The 17,551-nt window shown below is 35.5% G+C and overlaps 1 long non-coding RNA gene across 1 annotated transcript in view; it reads left to right on the top strand.

Annotated features, from left to right (window-relative positions):
* Positions 1-17,551, top strand: part of LOC140501758 (uncharacterized) — a 117,905-nt gene that overhangs the window by 47,701 nt on the left and 52,653 nt on the right. Inside the window, exon 2 of the long non-coding RNA XR_011966344.1 lies at positions 9,753-9,851. This is a non-coding gene — a long non-coding RNA (uncharacterized lncRNA). The remainder of the gene's footprint in view (positions 1-9,752; positions 9,852-17,551) is intronic.

Here is a 17,551-nt window from a genome sequence, read left to right on the forward strand (position 1 = left end):
TATATAGAAATGTTAAAGACTTTTGTGGATTTATTTTGTACCTTGTAAGTTTGCCAAAATTTTTATTCATTTCAATTAATTTTTAGTTTACTCTTTAGGTCTTTAAATATCTCATCATAGTATCTGCAAAAATAATAATTTTGTTTTTTCTTTAGCTATGGTTATTTCTTCAATTTCTCTTTTTGGTCTTATTGCATTTCTAACCAAACAGAAGTAGTGGCAATGGCCTTCTTTCAAATCTGAATTTATTGAAAATGATTCTAGTTTTCTCTATTACAATAATAGCAGTTCTTGCTTTTAGCTATATACCATTTATGATTTTAAGGAATAAATGATCCATTTATTCCTCTTTTTAGGTTTTTAATAAAATAATCTATTTCATTTTGCCAAAAGCTTATCTTCTATAGTAATCTTATGATTTGTTCATTTTTTCTTTTAAATTTTGTTTTTAAGTCTCTATTTCTTATCCTATTGATTTGAATATTTTAATTTTTTGTAAATATTCATTAATTTCATTTTAGTTGTTAGGATTTTTAAGCATACAGTTAGGTGAAATAGTTTCAGATAATATCCTTGGCTGCCTCTTGTCAATTATGAAATATTGTTTTACTGTTTTCATTATCATTCATAAAATTTTCTGTTATTTCCACTATTTGTTCTTTAACTCCAAAGTTCTTCATGGTCAAGACATTTAGTTTTCAGTTTATTTTTAATATTTTTTTACCAGTAACTCTTCATTTACCATCATTTTATTGAAACAATTGAATTGATTTTAGATTGATTTGATTGAATCAACTTGGATTGATTGAAATTGAATCATCACTGTATAGTTACAATTACAAACAATTGTTTTCAGAAATAAAGACACATTTGTTATCTTGGAAAACACTTTTAAAAAGGCAATACAATCAAAAGTAATTTACTTAATGCTAAACCAAACAAATAATCATAGGATTACTTTTTAGGACTAGAAACAAATAGTGAAATTAATGTGGGAATAAAAGGACAAGATTCAAAAGGGAAATAATGGGGGGAAATGACAGGAAAGGGCTTATTGTTAAAAATTGTTTAAAAAAACAGTTCAGCATGGGTTAGGAAACACAGAGATCAATCACTCAAAGAGATTAAGTATATAATATTATATTTAATTTCCTATTTTTCTTCTCATTTTGACTACATTAGTTTTGTTTGCCATCCATTTCAGAGAGAAAATGGATTTGGAGTTCAGAATTATAAACATGATCCTCACTATTTGTGGATCCCAAATTTGCAAATATAGACATGCTCTAAAAACCAAAGATCATATCAAATAGATAAGTGAAATAGAAGCTTGTAACACACCCTTCAAAAGTATGGGTAGGGAGTGAACAGGGGATACAGAAAATTACAAAAGATTAATTCATCATTTTAGTTACAGGGAAATGAAAATTTTCATGTGAATAAAATTAAAGCATCTGAAATTAGAAGGAAAGAGTGTAAAAATTATTTTTTAACCTCTAAATGAATATTACTTTTGCTTTCATGGTCATTTGCAAAGATTATGCAGAGTATTGAAAACTGAGTCACTGGGCAGCCCTAGCTGAGACCGAACAAGGGTTTTTCTGCTTTCTTGTTTCAGCTGTCATACTGTAAATAACTGTCCTATTAGAAATTTTTTTAGTGCCATTTTCACATTTTTTGTGCTTTTTGTTAGTCATGGCACTGTTTAGAATGGCCTCCCAAGTGCAGTAGAAGTGCTGTCTAGTATTCCTAAGCTCAAGAAGATCATAATGACTGTTCTTATGTAGAAAATATGAATGTCACATAAGCTTTGTTTAGGTAGAAGTTTTATAGTGTCATTCAGTGGTAATGGATCTATAATATGGTATATCCAGAAAAAGGAAGAATTTCATCTATCTGTTTATGAGGTCACTCCAGAAAGTGATAAAGTAAATGTGGTTACAGTCTCACAGGAACATGACACTGTATTTCTTCTAAGATCAATGGTTGGGTAATTCATTAATTCAGACACTGGTTGAATAATTCATTGTTCGTAGTGACTTTATAGAACGTAATTATCATGAGTGACAAGAAGGGACTACATACATGTGTATGTCTCTATGTGTGTAACAGCCATTAGAGGAACATTTGACTATAAATGGGCAGATAGGTGGCACAGTGCATAAAGCTCTAGGATTGGAGTCAGTAAGACCTGAGTTCACTTCAATCTTCAAATACTTCATAGCTGTGTAACCCTGAGCAAGTCACTTAACCCTGTTTGCCTCAGTTCTTCATCTGTAAAATAAGCTGGAGAAGAAAATGGCAAATCACTCCAGCATCTTTGCCAAGAATACCTCCAAATGGGGACACAAAGGGTTAGAATCACCTGAATAATAAATAACTATACAATTTTTTACAAGAATTTTTTTGTTTTCCTATTTTTCCAGAACAAGTTAACCACAGGAGGAAAGAAAAATAAATTTATATTATTTTTTTTCAAGTAGCTGTGTGTGGAATTTCTTACAAATGTCAAATGCTGTAGGAACTTTCAGATGAGGTCACTAATTTTTTTTTTTAGTTTTAATCAGATGTTTTACTTTGTTACAAGAGAATTCATATGAAGTAGAAGTAACTAAATTATAATATTAAAATAGAATATCAATAAAATTGAAAGTTTAACATTTTAAAAAATCAAATGAAAACAATTTGCTGAGTTTGAAGTAAAACTTCATGATTTCTTGCTTTAATTTATTTTTCTCTTATTAATAGTGATTTGAAGAATTCATTCATATAGCTTGCAATTCTTCTGTTAATACCTGTTGGCCATTTCACTGCTGGGAAATGGCTTTTGGTCTTAAATATGTAAATTAGTTTTCTACATAATTTGGAATAGGATACACTCATCGGAGACATTTGATGGCAGGATTTTTTTCCCAGTCACATACTTCTCTTCCCATCCTACGTGCCTTAATTTTGCTCATGGAAAAATTTTCACTTTCATGTAACTAAAGTGATGAATTCATCTTTTGTAATTTTCTATATACCTTATTAACCCCCTACCCATAAAAAAAAAGTGTGCAATCTGCTTCTATTATATTTTTTGTTATGGTTTTGGATATTCAGTTCATGTAAATGTCCATTTGGAGTTTGTTGTGAAATATAACTACAAGATGTGGATTTAAGCCTAACTTCTATTAGACTACTTTCTGGTTTTCCTAGCAATTCTTGTCACATAAGAAGTTCTTTCCTATGTAATTTATGTCTTCAGGCTTATCAAATATTGGTATTAATGTAATTATGTCTGATTCTTCCTTATCTAGTCCATTCCATTTATCTATTTTTCTATTTTTTTTTAGCCAATATAAAGTGGATTTATAACACAGAGCTTCAAGCTACAGTCCATAGATCAAATCAAAACCAATGCTTATTCTTGTACAATTTCTTATTACATGTGGTTGTTATATTTTTAAGTGGTTGACAAACAGGAATATTTTGGGACATGAAAATTACATTAAATTAATATTTTAGTGTCTACATGTAAAGTTTTATTTGAATATAGTCATAGTCTTTTATATATGCATCATCTATGGCTACTTTTATTCTACAAGGTCTGATTTGAGTAGTGCCAACAGGGACAATATATGGTACTCTCATTGTTTTGCACTGCTGTTTAGCACACTACAAACCACAATGGTGCAATTGTGACTCAATATCACTTTGAGTGCCATGCATATTTCTGCACTGTGACTTTAAAAAAAGTTACAAGTGTATATCCATAACATAACTTTATAATTTGAATTGTGGAAGTTATTTGTCCTTCATTTTCAAAGAAGACCAGTGACATAGTAGGTGATGTCTTGACTTGCAAATTGGATTTGAGAGACAGAGTTGTGCAGTCATTAGCCTCACTCTCTCTTCCAGAATTCTCAAAGCCCAATGGCAAGACAAAAGTCAAGAAAACTGGGAATATCCTGGTTTGTAGTGAATGGTCTTGGCATTTTTGATGTCTGATCAAGCTGTAAGTGTGTGACTGCATTTTCTTTAGCTACTTTCACGGTCGTTAGAATAAATTGTTCTCATCCATTCATTCTGCCAGGGAAAGTCTTCATATGCTTGGAGTAGACATCCCCCTAACTCAACACTGGATTTGAGGCATATAGATTATCCTCAATTTGGTGTAGCTTATCTGCTGAGATGCTTTTTTACTTGGGTGTAGCCACTGGGCATGATACAGCTTCTTGGAGACACAGATGAGAGCTGGGTGAGCAGCGGGCACCAAATGTAGAGAAGCAGCCCTGGAAATGGAATTTGGATTTAAATGTGGAAATTTGGAATTGGAATTTGGAATTGGAATTTGCCATTTGGAATGGGAATTTGGAATTTGGATTTGAGATTTGGAATTTGGAATTGGAATTTAGAATTGGAATTTGAAATAGGAATTTGGATTTCTAATTTGAAAAGGGCTTAAAAGGTCCTCACAAAAAAGATGCTAATCCCCCTGAGCTCTTCATACATCCTAGTGGGGACAGAAACTCTTTACAGAGAGTCTAGATACACTAAATCCCTTCAAGGGAACAGAGAGCCCTAGGAGAGAAATGAAAATGTAACATAAATGGCCTTAAGTTGTGGGCATCAGTGTAGCTATGTCTCTCATATATTTTATGAATTTTGTAGTCATTTTAAATATAACTTATCTTTCTGTTTCTGCCTCCTGAATTTTGTCATTATTATAGAAATATTATTTGTTTTGTCTTTTGCAATTTTACTGAAATTGTTACCTAGGTTTATTTGCGGCTTCCTTAGGTTTGATTCCTGACTTTTAAAGCCTATTTTTCTTTTCCTTTTGTTATTCCTTAACTGTAAATACTTAGCCCTATAAACCCACACCATCTAATTATTCTATTCATCCTCTAGTTTTGCTGATTGTTGATTGGGAAAGTCTTAAAATTCAGGGAATTTACTCCCCATTCTCATCCCCAAACTCAAGGTAGGTGACCTTGCTCCTTTCTTTAAGACTTTGGCCAGGTAGTCCCCTATATTTTGAATACATTCCCTCCCCGTCTCTGCATTTCCTTATCCCCCAGCCCTGTCGTTGTTGTTTTCATCCTTAAACTGTACTTTTAGGTCTATACTGTGTCTACTTACATGAATATATGTTGTATCTCTTTCTCTATCTAGAATGTGAGCTCTTTGAGGGCATGGACTGCTTCATTTCTGTCTTTTTATCATTTCACTTATTCCTGGTTTAGTCATTTCTATGTAGTAAGCCATGTGTTTTGTATTTTCATATATAAGTAAATATTGCATCTCTTTCTCTCCATAAAAATATAAACTCCCTAAGGACAGGAACTATTTTATTTTTGTTTTTGTATCTCCACTTTCTAGTTTGGTGGTTTCTATGCATTAGACCCTCAGTAAATGTTTTTCACTTCAGTGAAAAGATCAAAGTTATTTAATAAATTATCTGTTAATTTCCAGTCACTTGTATAATGTCAGACTATATAAAGTAGACATGTGTCTGATCATCACATTTCACAAAATATAATGTGGTTTGTTTCCTTGAAAAATGTCCTTAGAGGATTATTTGTGAATTCCTAAATGAGTCAAATAAACCATATACTTCATATAATAACATGAGGGAAGCTAACATCTTTTTACATTTACAGGAATTATAATGATACAAATTGCTACACACAGATCTCAGTGATTATGCATGTGCATTTAATAGGCCAAATCACCCATGGAAATAATAACAGAATAAGAAACACATGAAAAAGACTTTCATCTGCATGGAATTTTGGCTTAGTGACAAGTCCCTGAATTTATTTTTCATTCTAACGTAACTTCTTCTACGCTGACTAGCTCAGCATTTATCACCTCCTTACCTCTGTTATTGGATTGGCACTTCTGCTGCACCTCAAGAGATTTAAGTATGGAACCTAGGTGTTTTTATTTTGGGTTGTTGGTTTGATTTTTTGTTTTTTTTAATCTAAGAACTACAACAGACGCTCACATTCGTGTACCCAAGGGGATATAAAGTGCATTTGCTTTCTCACTCCAGAAGTTCACCTTAGAGACTGACAAAAATAAATGGTTTCCACTTTTGTCTCTGAGTTTAAAAATAATTTAGTGACATAAAAGATTTGACTCTCTTATTGAAAAAAAGACCCCCACAAAAAGATAAGCAAAAGTGCTTGCCTCATTCTGGATTAGATATTGATGGAAGAGGGGGAAAAATAATGTTGTACATTTTACTGCTAAATTTAGAGATCAAAATTATAATTTTGGTGGATTTATCAGTTGACGGAAAGGAAAAGGAATTAGTATTTATATTCCATCTGCTATGTGCTAGACAATATGCTAAGTTCTTTTGATCTTCAAAACTATCCTCTGAGGTATTATCTCATTTGACCCTCAGAATGGTGCTCTGAAATAGATGTAATTGTTATCCTCATTTTATTGGTGAGGAAACTGAGTCAAACAGATGTTACATGTCACACAGCTAGTAAGTTTTTAAGACAGTATTTGAACTCATGTCTTTCTGATTCCAGGTCCAACTCCATCCACTGCTCCACTGACCACTTTTGATGAACTAGTGATTTTCATTGTTGTTATTATTATTATTTTCCTATGAAAACAGGAAACCAAACTACCTTCCAGACTCTATTTGTTGTCTCTTCCCTGGTTTTTCTTAGCTTCATGTCTTCATGTTTCTCCATAGTCCTGTAAGCTCCTAAAAGAGCTTTGCCATTTTCCCCATTCTCTCCCACCAGTTGTCCTCCCTCTTCTTATCTAATTTGTTAGGGAAAATTAAAAAAAATTAAAAGGGGTAAGTACAGGCATGTTCTGGGCCAAGCTGGATGCATGAATTTTCTTTCCATAAGAAAGGGAGACACTCCATGTCCTAAGAACATCATGAGGTACACAGGGTTAGGATCTGTGGGCACCGTTACCATGGGTACAAGCTACCATTCTAGTGCTGTGGCCACCATTATTTCCCCCACGTTCAGTAGCTATTATTCAAAGATAAGAAGGAATTGCTTTATAATTCACGTTAGCCTTGAAAACTGTATGTTTCCTATATTCTTCTTCTAAGGTGAAGGGAAGCTGTTCAGTGATTCAGTATTTCAGATGTGTGAATGAGATATCTTTCCAGTAACCTTTCATTTTTGACGCTTTAGTAATGTGATTTTTACAAATCGGCAGTTCTATTTTAATTATTTTTAAATTACACATGCATATCTAAAGCTATAATGACTTTGGAAAGACATCATTCCCACACAACAGGATTTTCCAGCCTTGAAACCTGATATTCATCTTTGACTCCTCACTTTTCTTGACTAGCTCCACCTGGCAGCAGGCACAGTCAGGCACCAAGTTCTATTGCTACTTCATTCATAATCTCTCTCAATGTTGCAACAGTTCAGATTGATGAGAGCCTGAAATAATGTTATGGCTATGTGAGTGTAAAGATGGGAGAGAGGTGGTAAAAAAAAAAAAAAAACAATTCTTGCGCTTCTCAAATTATTCTTTGGCTTTTCTTTGTAATTAATAGTCTGAAACAGTGCTTGTCTTTTCCTCCATATCTGTCCTTTTTCCTCAATCCCTACATCTTTCAAAGGCACTGCCATTCTTTCATCTTATTTGCTACATTAGTTAGGTTCATTCTTGATGCTACAACCTCCCTATCCCCATCTATTCAATTACCAATTCTTTTGAGTCTGACTTTCACAGTATTTACCAAATCTGTTCCCTTTTCTCCCTTCCTTATGGCAGGCATCAGAATTTACTACTTACCTAACCAACTGCATTTTCTTCTAATTTGTCTCCCTGATTCAAATCTCACTTATCTCCAGTCCATTTTCCACATAGCTACCAATGTAATATTTCTAAAACATAGAGTTGACCATGCTGCTTCCCTTCTAGTAGCAACCAACCTATTACCTTTCAGGATCAAACATAAACTCCCTCATCATCCTCCATTCCCAAATTTCTGGACTTCATTCTTTGTCATTCCCCAGTAGCTTCCTCAGCCTGGAAGATCTCGCTCCCTTTGCAGACCCTCCCCTTTATAGCAGTTCCTCCTAGAGCCTTGACTTTAAGGAAGGGTCCAGGCCAGCCATTTTCATTCTCTTCTTCTCTGATCTCTACTTCTAACATCCTGAAATTGTTTCTCCACCATGCTCCCTTACTCCGTCTCTTCTCCCTTGGCCCCAGCTTGGCTGTCCTTGTTTTCTTCCCTTGTTTGAATTTAAGCTCCTTGAGGAAAAAATTTTTCTTTTTCCTTATATTTATCTTCCCTTAACTTAACACAGTCCCTGCCATATAATGAGGGCTTAGTAAATACTTAGTGCCTTTTCTCGGCTAAACACAGGCACTCTCCTACATTCTTGTCTAAGAAGGACTCATTCACTCATGGCAGTTGATGTCATTTAGGTTATGGGTGAAGGTTCAAGGGGCATACATACACCTTTAGGCCTTGAGACATGGATCTGAGGGTTTTTTCCGGTTTTGTTTGTCATTTACAATTTTAGGTGCTGCGAGGGGAGACTTCATGCAGGAGCTCTATCAATGGGTATTTTAGAGACTAGGATTATAGATCAGATGTTACAGTCAACCCAGGAGAGAAACCAGGGTGCCAGTAGCCAAGCCTAGGAGGACGTTGGAGTTGAATTTGCTGGGATTAATGACATTTAGGTATTAGGTTAAAATTTTAGCCTAATTTTCCTCACTTGCTTGGAGGTCAATGTGATAAAGTGGGCATTATATCAGTAAGAGGTTAGAAACAATTATATATTTGGTTTTGCTATATTACTTAAAGTGAAAATTTCTTTGGAAATGGTATGATTTAATATAAAAAATTTAAATAGATCAGAGATTCTAGTCATTTGGGATCCCAAAAAGGGCAAACACAATTATTGAGGGCTTGATCCAACAGCAGAGGAAAAGGAACAACCTGATCGAATATTAGAGAACTCTAGGGAAGGGGAGCAAGATGGAAACAACTTTGCCTCTAAGTCAGGTGGACCAGAGCAAAATCCCATATTACCAAGCTAATTTACAACCCCAAATTATATATTCCCACATGCAATCGCCATCTTCACTCAGACCAATCTTCATACTGAAATCATTAAGTATTTAGGCAGATGTGGACTTTTTGTCAGTTTTTTTTTCATAGAATGCCTCTTTTATTTTTTGCAATATAAATGATGTGATTGGCTTGCCCAAAATGCAAGAACTCTTATACATTCACAGGAATTGCAAGGATGTAAAAATTCAGATCTCATCTGTCATGAGAAACTGCACGAAGTAAAATAAAGGGAGCTTGCTATTATACCTTTCATAGTAATATCATCTAAGCAGGGCATTGGAAACATGAAAAAAGCAGTTTTGTTTAAATTATAAGTGTGATGTAACAATGACCTTGGACAGAAATCTGGAACACATGCATGATGTATGAATTAGAATGAAAAATGACCAGTTATGACTGCATGTAGGCAAGGAAGAGGATGGAAGAAGCGAAACAAGGTGATTGCTAACAGCCTCTGTTTGTGAGAGATGCACATCGTCTGCCAAAAGCAAGGCTTGCCAATGCTAGTTTTGCACAAAATGTGTTGGCAGCTGGCCTACATTATTTCTGGTCTGTGCCAGACTCCTGTGAAGGGGACAGTACAGAACTGTTACTTTCATGTGCAGAAAGAAAAAAAACAACCAACTCATTTTGTTCTCTTTGCTGCTAAAATTGAACCAAGAAATATTTTTATTTTCTCCAGCAGGTCTTAGAAAGGTGTACAAACCAGATGGGCACTGAGGTGTACACCTGTATAATAAAGAAACCAACCAACTAACCAAAAGAGGATAAAAAGAAAAAGGTAAATGAATCAAGTTTTTTTTTTCCCTTCCTGTTTAATAGTAAATTGGCAGACACTTGCATTTTCTGAGTTAGCGCCTCCTGAAAGGGCTTAGAAACCAACTGGGCACAGAAGCATATACCTGAAATTGGCTGAAGCAAAACAAGAAGCTAAATAATATGTGAATAAAGGTTTTTCTTTCCTGCTTAAAACTGAATTGGCAAATGTTTGTGTTTTCCATGAAAAATCCATTCATTGAGTAGTATTTTGAAACATACTGGATAGTATTACAAGTTTAAAAGCAACTTATCGCCCCTCTGCAATGACAAAGCACAGTTGTAGCAATCACCATACATCATTAATGAGTGCATTTTCTTTTGAGGATGGGAAAATAAACAGAGAGAAATTTTCACACCTTTGGAGGCCTAACCACAACGTTGATCCTGCTAACAGTAGTGATGTGTTATGTATGTAGAGTGTATGCAAATAGTGATTTAGCTCATTAAAAGCTTATTTGAATGGAATTTACAAGCTTTTATTAAAGTGACAAGCAGATGGGGATGGTGAGCAGGGTGGGGACACTGAAGCCTTTCCAGTTTGGTAGGATCTGCCAGAGCTTAAGCTTAACTGGCACAGGCTTGGAGAACCCATGGTTCCCTCCAAGGTACTGAGGAAACAGTGGAATGCCTAAGTGGATATTGACATCCATGCAGGACAGAAAATTAACCCACAACCCTAATTATGAAAGCAGAGACTAATTGCATATTTGCAGCAGAAATTTATCAAGTGACAGGAATAAATAGACTTTTTTTTTTACTTAGCATCCACATCTCTATGAAAGGACGTACCCTCCCTTTGCAGTTATGTTTATATTTCTCTGTGGCTATCATGCTCTGTTTTGTATGACAGTTATTTTTGTACCTATGTTATCTCCCTTAATAGACTGTAAGCTCTTTGAAGGCAAGAATCTAGTCTTTATCTCTACCTTTCCCCTTACACCTCACACAGTCCAGGGCATATAGTAGATTCCCAGTCAAAGTTTCCTGAATAATGAATGAATCCCTACCACTAATGTTATTCTACTAAAAGTAAATTCTCTAGAACAAAGATCAACAAGTTTTCATTCAAAACACTTAGTAAGCACCTCCTCTCTGGCCAGTTCTATAGTAGGTGCTTCATTGGTAAAATTAACAAGTGGTATTACTTATTAACATTCCAAGTCTCAGTTTTACTGTGCTATGAGAGGAGAGATTGGATCAGCTGATCTCTAAGATCCTTTCTACTTTTCAGATTCTAAGAATTTGCATTTGGTGAAATTTAGACGATTCCAAACATTTTAAATGTCTTTCTATACATTCCTAAGACCCCCTACCACTCCACCTTCCTGGAAGTATGAAACCATTTTTGAATGCTATAAATCAACACCTTTCAAACCCAGCTTTCAAATAAACAGCATTTTGTACAATGAAAGCAAAAATTCCATGGGAAAAAATGATCATAATTATATTTCTCCTATTAAAATATTACCTTTAAGATCATATATCAAAACACTTTTTGATGTGATTAATCTTTCTTTGATGAAAATAAAATGTGCTGTCCTCTGAAAGTCAGTACTTTGATGAATCCATGATCTCCAAAGTGAGGGGTAATCCCTTCAACAATGAAGATAATAATTCTTGCAGTCTTCTTCATCCTGATATACATACATACAAATATACATATGTATGTACAATATGTATGTATATATACACATATAGCACAATATGCATCCTGATATACATACATACATATAATACACAGATACATATATATGACTATATATTGCTTACTAGGTACACAGCATTATGCTACATACACACTATACAAGTAGAAAACACAATCCTTTCTCTTAAGGAGCTCTCATTTAATAAGGTAGGCAACACATATGGAAGGTTTCAGTCACATCAAATGGAAAAGTCCCATGGTCCTTAGGGTGTAGCAGTAAAGCAGATGGCAATGCTTCTTCTTAATGTCATTTCCATTAGTAAATTATCAGTTTTTGGCACTGAATCACTTGACAATGCCAAGGACTTGGGTGGCAGGAACATTTAGATTTTGGGGAGGTACCTTGCTCAGAGAACTCATGCTTATCTTCCTATTGGTGGCAGTTGGCCGACAGATGTTTTTGGTGGTAATAAGGATGGTGGGCCCTTTTTCCACAATGATTTCTCCTCACAATGATGGCTGAGTTGTCTGGGCTAGAGTCAAGTCTGGTGACTTAAGGGACAGTCAAAGTCAGTGGCTATCTTCATTAAAGTCACAAGGGAGAAGATGGTCAAGACCCATCTGGGACAATCAACCTCCTATCAGAGAATACATATATGAATGTTCCCTGTTGTTCAGTTGGGATGGCTCACCTTCTTTAAGGTAGGAAAAATTGATAATTCAATTACAGGCTACACTAATCAAAATCTAGTGTCTAGATCTCTATCTTCTCTCCTCTGCCCTCATCAGAACACATCTGGTATATTTTTTTTTCAGTTTTGAGAACATGGACAAAGCAGAGCTCTTTCAGTGGAGGATGGCTAGAATGGTGAAGTGCTTAGAAACCATGTCCAAAGAAAGATATGTGTGTATGTATGTATGTTTTATGTGAGTGTATGTGTAGTGTATATGTATATATATACAAATATTGGGGAAAAAGAACTGTCTTTGGAAATTAAACAGTTCTTAAAAATACTATTAGGGTTTGTATCTAACCTCTAGGGAATATAGGAAAAGACCGCCAATTGCTGGTTTAAGAAAGACCTGATTCCCTTGGAGTCTTGCCTCCCCTTCACTAAAGCTGGACAAAAATCCCTATACCTGTGAAGGTGTTTTCTTCCCTTCACTGATCCCCCCATCAACCACTAATGCCAATTTTCCTCAGAGTGACATAGCTGTTATGCAATTTTATTGTTCACTTCTCCTCTAAGATCTATCTCCGCTAAACTTAGAGAAATATATGAAGGGTTTTTCCCCCCAATGGAGAGTACATTCTACTCACAGCCCAGCTATTTATTCTTTGGGCAGATGCCAAGAGATGCTGAGAATCTTCAAACTAAGACCGTATGCTTCCTGGCTAATTACTGCTCATCTACCCATCTTCCTTCTAATCTTCTCCTCTTTCTTCTGTTATCTTTTCCTCTTTTCCTTTCCATAAAATTTCAAGTCAGTTCAAAAGTTCTGGATAGAGTGGTGGAATTAAAAAAAAAAAAGGAACCTGCACGTTACATGGGAGTGTCTAGGAGGACCTGTATCTCTGCCTTCAGTTTAGGACAGCAAGGTAAAAAACAAAACAGAACAATGTGCCTGAGTTTTCTCCCTGTCTCTGGAATGCCTGAGTCCATGTCTAAGCACAATAAAACCTTAATGAGTATGAGTACATGCATGTGTGTTATGTCATTTTCCAGTTTTCCTTGAAATCATATCCCAAACGGCAATGAAAAGTGAAAGAAAATAGACATTTTGGAGACTTTCCAGGGGGATGGAGAGCCAAATTGATTAGTCAGGATCAAGAATAGCCAAAAAAGTAACAAAGAAAAATCCAAGTGACAGCCAAGGGTGAGAAGGGGCAATCCCTTTTTTTAACTGGCAGGATCACTTAGCACTTTGGTGCCCCTCTTGGCCCACCCAGAATGCCTTAAAATTTGTTTCACGGTTAGACTGAAGAAGTAACAAGGGGACTATTAGCGACTAGAGAGAAGAGGATATTATTCCAAAACAGTTGCAGACAATTTTCATTTGTAGAGTGTTAACAGGAAGGGCCCATTCCTGATATTATAAGGGGAAAGTTTTTAAGAGGCAGCTGGGTTACTTCTTTGATGCACAATACAGTGGAAGTGGCATTTACTTTGTGAATCAGGTCAAGTCACTCATTTTTTATTTTTTTTCATCTGATTCCACTAAATTTTAGACTTTTAAAAGTGAAGATGATGTCATAGAGATACAATGTAATATAGTGTTAAAATGTTGCACTTGTTGCTAAGGTCTGAGTTCAAATCTTGCATCAGACACTTATTACCCACTCTGTTTCCTCGTGTGTAAAATAAGAAGGTTGGAACCAACGACCTCATAGGTTTTATCCTGGTTCTAAATGTGTGATTCTCTGATGCAAAGTAACTGCATATGGAATAGGAAAATAGAAATATGGCTTGATGGTTGCTGATGTTTTCTTGCTTGTCTGGGTTTGTTTTGTTTTCCTTTGTAACACTATAGACCAGAGGTCCAGTTAGTAAGAAAACTGACAACAAGCTATAAGACATAATCAGTTGGAAGTTTATGGACCCAAACGAAAGAAGCAATAAACTCACAATGAGGAAAGAGACATGGATTTTGGGACACAGTAAGTGTAGGAATTTGTTATGCTTGACTATGCATATTTGTCACAAGGAATTTTTTAAATTGTGGGATGTTGGCAGGAGAGAAAATAACAATGGTTAAGATTCAATGAATTAATAAAAATATAATAAGTCCTATCTCAGAACCTTAAAAGCAATATTGAATTTATGGTGGGCAAATTATCTGCTATTTTAACTGAAGGACATTTGATTACTGTATTAAGATAGGTGAAAAGAAAATAATTTTAAAAATAGAAATTAGGAGCAAGAAGGAAGGGTTGCTATGGCTATGAATAGTTAATGAAGATAAAGATGAGCTTATAATCGTTGCATGTATAAAGTATAGCTAGAAGATATTGAGCAACTGCTCAATTCACTTCTAAGTAAAAAGATTTTAAGATGAACTTTTTTTAAACATTAGGTTCTAGGTTCAAGGATGAGCATGAAAGAAGAGAGATAATAGAAGAGAGCTGTAGATGAGAGAAAGAGGGAGAGAAGGAGGAAGAGAAAGACAGTAGGAGAATGATTGAGAGACAGAGAAAGGGAGAGAGAGAAAGAAATTAAGTCCACCTTTGAAGGCATTTCCTAATAAGAATCTCAGAATTGCCCATAAGCAATCATCTGGTTGACGTGGCTGTTAGCCCTCACACAAGCAATGGAAAGCAAAGGAAGCACTTACTATAAGCCCATCACTGTCCTAGGCACTGACAATACAAAAGTAACAGTGAAACAGACTGATCTAAGACACCCACCTGAGATCCTTTCCAAATCCCAGTTCATCACAAAGTATATGGAGAGACATAAATAACCTAATAAATTTTGGGGCCAATCAAGCCTGTTCTTTGTAAAACCTCAGTACCTCAAGACATATTAGAAACTAGATAGTTTTACAAGAAAGCCAACATTTTGAGGGATTTTCTAAAAGATACAAAGCAAAAAGAAAAAAAAAATAAACCTACCACTCAGTTCAGGCTGCAAATGGCCAACATGTAAGAAAATGAGCTAAGGAGGGGAAAAGATTATTTTTTTAATTCTCACTAAAGCAGATTAACTAGTAGCTAGATATTCCTTTGAATAGCTTTCAAGGTTCAAGTGATACTGACATAGTGAATGGGTAATGATATAGGCTTCATTCACCAAAGAAACAATTGTTTTGTTTCCCTACTCTAATTCTGTATTTAGGAGTTGCCTACAGTGATAAAATATACTCCAGTATTATTGTAAAACAAGAGTTTATTACATGACTAAGTAAGTTGATCTTTGTAAAAGTGAACAAGTGCATTGAAATTAAATAAAAACTACTTAATCCAATCTTCTCCCATACAATTTCTTTCAAGGAGAACAGACACAGCCTGTTAAAATAACAAAGAATGTAGAGTTTCCATTCATGGACAAAGTGTCCTCATTCAAACTCTCATTCTAAAGCTACCTCGCCAGTCTTCTCAGCTTTCTTTGCAGTAGAGAAATGTGATTCCATGAAACCTCCGGTGATTTGGTTTGATGTTAACTGGCAGCTCTTGTCAAGTCTCACAGACCTGCTGACACCTAAATGGCCCACACTGTGGATTGTCTTGTTGTGTAGAAAAGGAAGATCAAGGGAGGAGGGGAAACCTAAAACAGGTGGGCAAGAGCAAAGTGGCATTCACAAATGCTCCTTAGATCAGGGCCAGCTTTAGGATCATTTGGGAGATAAAACAACTGCACCAGTGAAATGATTTCACAAGAGGTGTTAAGTTACTTACCAAGGCCTGAGAATTATCTACAATTTGGCCGTCCATGAGAGGAACATTACAAAGGAAAAGGTAAGATATTCTGAATCTCTAGCCAGGACATGAACAGAAACTAATATAATTTAATGGTAATTAGTTGAATATGTGCTGTTTCCAGAAAGATTGCCAAACAGTGTCCTATGGTGACTCTTACAAAATGCCAACATTCCAGCTGTGTGAGGGATCAGACTGAACATTTTGTAATAGAATTATACTTGGAGGCATATCTAGGTTACTCCTAGAAATTGGCTTTTTAAGTTAACTTGGTAGCACATGTCTACTGGGTGAGAAATATTCAATGATGCATTTTTAAAAATAATTAACATAATAAACATCTATTAAGTGACCTCTATGTGTAAGACACTATGGATACAAAGACAAAAATGAAACAATCCACAACTTCAGGGAGCTTATAATCAAATATAACATGCACGCAAATCAATATCCTATAAGACAGAATGTTATGAAGGCGAAAGACAGACCCAGATAAAGTGGAATATTTGAGAATGGAGAGATACTTTTCACTTGGGAAGAATTAGGGAAAGCCTCATGGGAAAGATGGAACTTGAGCTGTACCTTAATGTAAATGAAGGATTTCATTGAAGTTTGAAATAGAGTATACAGGCATGGGTAATCAATGTAAATTCATGGATGTGAGAAATTCAGAACGCATTTGGGGAATAATCTCCAATCCAACTTGATGAAAATATAGGATTCATGACAGGGAGTGCCCTGAAATAAGATTTTAAAGGTAAGTTGATGTCAGCCTACAAAGAACTTTAAGTGCTGGGTTACAGAAGAGAGGAGTTTGAGAAGTCTCTCCTCAGGGACTCCAACTGCCATTTAGGCCAGCCTACACCTGAAAGAAATCTCCATTATAGCACACCTGACAAGTAGTGGGCCAATCTCTTCTTGAAGGCCTTCAAATATGCCAAACCACTAGTTCTTCAAGTTAGCCCATTATACTTTTGGATGGCTTTAATTGTTAGGAAGACTTTGATTTTGTTTTCTTAGCATCAGGGTTAGGGTATTTGTATTTTATTTTTTAAGGCATAAGCTCCCTTTGAAGGAACTTGAGCGGAGAAGTAACGTAGCCCTAGGAAAATTAACTGATAACTTCATGAAGGGCAGACTGAGGAGGAAAGAAACTGGAAGGGGTTGGTAGCCAATGCAGAGAAGGTTTTGGGAATGTGTGGGAAGTATTTGGTTGATAGGGGAGAAATTGCAGAGGTAGAAATAACAGGCCTTAGTAATGGATTTCATATTTAGGGTTACAGAGAGGGAAGAGTTAATGACATCTTCCAAGATTTTTTTTTTTATTTAACTTTTAACATTCATTTTCACAACATTTTGGGTTACAAATTTTCTCCCCTTTTGTCCCCTCCCCCCCAAACACCAAGCATTCTAATTGCCCCTGTGACCAATCTGCTCTCTCTTCTATCATCCCTCTCTGCCCTTGTCTCCGTCTTCTCTTTTGTCCTGTAGGGCCAGATAGCTTTCTATACCCCTTTACGTGTATTTCTTATTTCCTAGTGGCAAGAACATTACTTGACAGTTGATCCTAACACTTTGAGTTCCAACTTCTTTACCTCCC

Source organism: Notamacropus eugenii, chromosome 4 (assembly GCF_028372415.1).
Source record: "Notamacropus eugenii isolate mMacEug1 chromosome 4, mMacEug1.pri_v2, whole genome shotgun sequence".
Lineage (NCBI taxonomy): Eukaryota > Metazoa > Chordata > Mammalia > Diprotodontia > Macropodidae > Notamacropus > Notamacropus eugenii.